Here is a 3,908-nt window from a genome sequence, read left to right as displayed (position 1 = left end):
AGGGATCTGTCTGTCTTTACCTCTCCAGCACTGGGATTCTAGGTGAATGCTACCCCCTCTGCTGGTTTGTTTTAATGTGGGCGGGGAATCGAACTTGGGTCCTCAAACTTGGTCAGGTCAGCAAGTGCTTTTCTAACTAAGCTATCTCTTCAGCCACCAGGACAGACTTTTCTGTAGAGATAAAGGCAGAGGTAAGTCATCTTGTAAGATGTAGTGAAGAAGATTCCAGACACAGAGGAAAGCGTGTGCAAAGGCCCTGTGGAGGGTAGAGGAACATAAGGGGAGAAACTGAAACCTAAAGTGTTGAAAGAGAAGTGGGAGAGTCTAGGAGGTGGGTGAGTCTAAGAGGTGGGTGGGGCTGGGCAGGAAGGAGTCCTGTGGGCGGATCCTGTAGGAGGTGGGTGGGGCTGGGCAGGAAGGAGTCCTGTGGGCGGATCCTGTAGGAGGTGGGTGGGGCTGGGCAGGAAGGAGCCCAGTGGGAGGATCCATGAAGGCAGGATGGGGGATGGCTCCTGAGATTCCCTGGCTGGAGGCTTGATGGCTTCTGCCACCTCTGAGTTCAGGAGAATGAGGAGATCCAGGCCTGGTAGTGTAGGCCTGGGATGCTGGCAATATGGGAAGTTGAGTCAGGAAGTCTGAAAGCTCAGGCTAGTCTGGGCTACAGAGTGAGTTCAAGACTCTTCTGAACCACTTAACGAGACATAGACCTTATCTTAAAATAGAGTCAAGGGGGGCTAGGCATAAACTCAGTGGTAAAGCACTGGCCCAGCGTGCGCAAGACCCTAGAGGTAGGTAATGCCCAGGAGCAGGGAAGGGGGTTCTGGTTGAGGTGGATGAAGAAACTGCGCAACAGGAAAACCATGAGTTTCACATGAAACATGCTGAATTTGAGAAGCTTTCAACAGAAAAGCCAGTTGGGTAGCTGAACAGATCTGGAGCTACTGGGTGAGCTGGGTGGGGGTTGGGGGCCGAAGCTTGTGAATGTTTTGTGTCCTTAAAAGTTTTCTCTCTTGATCTTGCTGTGTCTCTTGCTCTCCTGCCCTTGCCCCCCCTCTTCCCCTTCCCTTCCCCCCCTCCACATGCTCATGGCCTCTCTCTCTCTCTCTCTCTCTCTGCCTCTACTACCCTCTTAACTCCCCACATGACTTAAATAAACTCTATTCTAGTTAAAAAAATGTTTTCTCTCTGGAGGAGGGCGGGGACAAGGAAAGGTAGGGTTTGGATGAGGCCACAGGAACTCTCTATCCAGAAGCCAAGGGAGGAATGACCTAGCCCGGGTCCTGGGGAAGAACGGGAAAACAGGCACACCCAGTGGACGAAGCCCAGGGAGGAGGTTGTAAGGAGGATGTACAGTCAGCACTGGAATCTGTGGCACATCATGCTGGAGTTGGCATGGCCTTGGGTGGTAGGCAGGATGGCGGTTGGTGATTCCATAGCCCCTGCAAGGCGAAGATAAGGAAAGAGAGAGAGAACGTGCCGACATTCTCAAGAAATTTCTAGAACGTGCATCTGGACCAAGACCAAATCCCCAGAATCAACGTGAAGAGAGATTTGAAATTTAATCGGCATGACTGCCTTTCGAAAGACAGAAACCAAGGTCCAGGGAGAATGTGTGTGTGGAGATTGGACTCAAACCTCTATCTGTGCAGGGCCACACAGAGGTAGGGTCAGAACAGAACCTTCTGGTGGCTCTGAAAAACACGGAGTTCCAGGTGTCACAGTTGCAAGCTCTTTGCTTATCCACACATTCTTTTCTGTGGGGCCACCGGGGCCACCCTGAAGGTGGCTGGGTCCCCTGACACACTGTCCTCCCCTTACAGCTCTTCATCATTTTGGTCTTGTCTTTCCTCCAAAGACGAGAGCATCGTAGACAAAGAGATGACACCTCCTACCTCCTGGGGAACCACTTTGGAATCATCATGTAAGTTGACTCAGTGTCATTTCCTGAAGCTTAGTGTACCCTGTGGTTGGGCCCAACACAAAGTACAAGGCCAGGTAGCTCCGAGGATCCAGTGTCCTCCCACTGTACCCATTCCCTAAACAGTTCTCTGGGTAGCCACTGCCACCATCAGCGCGCAGGGCAGCCCTGATAGGAAGAAACTTCCCAAGGAGACTTAGCCGTAGATAGAGCTCTGCATGAAAATTATCCTCTCGTTGCTATAAGCCATGAGACAGAGGCAACTTAAGGGAGTAAAGGCTTAGTTTGGCTCTCATTTCGGAGGAGTACGGTCCATCACGAGATGATGAAGGTGTAGCGGCTGGAGATACTGGGTGTGTGGCAGCAGCAGTGTATGACAGAGCCCGTGGTGGTCAGATCAGGAAGTGGAGGACAGAAAGGAAGCAACACTGGGCTATAACCTTCAAAGGCCCTCTCTTACTACCCCGCTTCTGCCATCTAGAAGCCATGAGTCATGAGATAGAATAATTAAATCTCGAAAAAATTGTGCTAAGGGGGAGTGAGCTTGTCTCTTTCTGCCCCTCACTCACTGGGGCCATTGTACCTTGCTCCTTTTGGCCATGTGACACAGGCTCCTGCTGCCTCGAGATCCTGGCTTCTCTGTGGCATCCACTCTGATCCTGACTTGGAGTGACTGTAACAGCCTCAGGGTCACAAAGAAAAAAAGACGAGACCAGACACTGGCCTGGTGCATCCAAACTGCAGCAGTCGGCCATGGCCAGGAAAGCTCAGTCATGTTAGGGAGTGGAAATTTTGCCCTCTGCCCTCACAGGGTTTCTCAGGGGTTGAGCACTAAATTGAGGGCTGCAGACATGGCTCAGCATTAAAAGTTAGACTCACAACCAAAATGTCAAGAGAGTTCACAGAAGACAAACTGGCAGGATAAAAACATAAATTCACTTAATGTGACTTTTATAGGCACAGGGGCCCCATAAGGACATGAGGACTCAAAGATGCAGTTAAAGTTGAACATACACACACACACACACACCTGAGTGCAGATGCCCTTAGAGTCTAGAGATGTTAGCTCTCACTGGTCCTAGAGTTAACAGACAGTTGTGAGCCCCCTGATAAGGGTGCTAGAAATCAAACTCAGGTTTTCACAAGAGTGGTATACACTTTTAACTGCCGAGCCTGCTCCCTCTGCCTCCGCATTCTCTCGTTTGTTATTTTTCCCACTAACGTTTTTTCATTTTTGACTTCTGTTTTTATTTTATATGTGTGGATGTATTTCCTGCATGTATGCAGACCATATGCATGCAGTGCCCACAGAGGCTTGAACCGGGCTTTGCACAATCCAGGTCTGGGGTTATAGATGGCTGTGAGCCATTACATAGATGTTGGAACTGTACCCGGGTCCTCCAGAATCGAATCCAGTGTTTTAAGCACTGAACCATTTTTCCAGCTCCATATTGTCTTTTAACTGTCATTTTCCCCAAGTGTCTTTAATTCAAAATACCCCATATACGAAGTAACAAATTTTGAGGTACAGTAGTTTTGATTCCTAACTTAGCCAATGGTATCCACACCTTCCTCAGAAACATATCAGAGGGGAAAGCCTTCATAAGCTATGTCTGGGTCCCTGCTGGTCTCCCTACACCTGTATGAGATGCATTCCTTGTTTGGTCTTCAGGTCACACTGTATCTCATAAAGGTGTGTTCCGTTTCCCTAGGGGCCATAGCTCCCAGCATCCTTGCTGTGTTCCTACTAGATTTGAGGTTCCTCTATGGGAAGGGCCACATCTTTCTCATTTTAGAGCCCAGAATCTGTGCTTAGTTCCAGACTGTGGTTGCTGTGGTCTACTCTCCCACAATCCTTCACTCTCAACAGGCAGGATGGCTACTTGAGAGGTGACCTGGAGACTCACACACTGTTTCTGTCGTCTACAGGCCTCTGGACTTCGTGGGGACTTTTAGTAACCGATGGTCTTATGGAGTTGCCTTTGGGGCC

Source organism: Micromys minutus (genome assembly GCF_963924665.1).
Source record: "Micromys minutus genome assembly, chromosome: 28".
In the NCBI taxonomy this organism is placed as follows: Eukaryota; Metazoa; Chordata; class Mammalia; order Rodentia; family Muridae; genus Micromys; species Micromys minutus.
Note: the sequence above shows the minus strand (reverse complement) of the source record.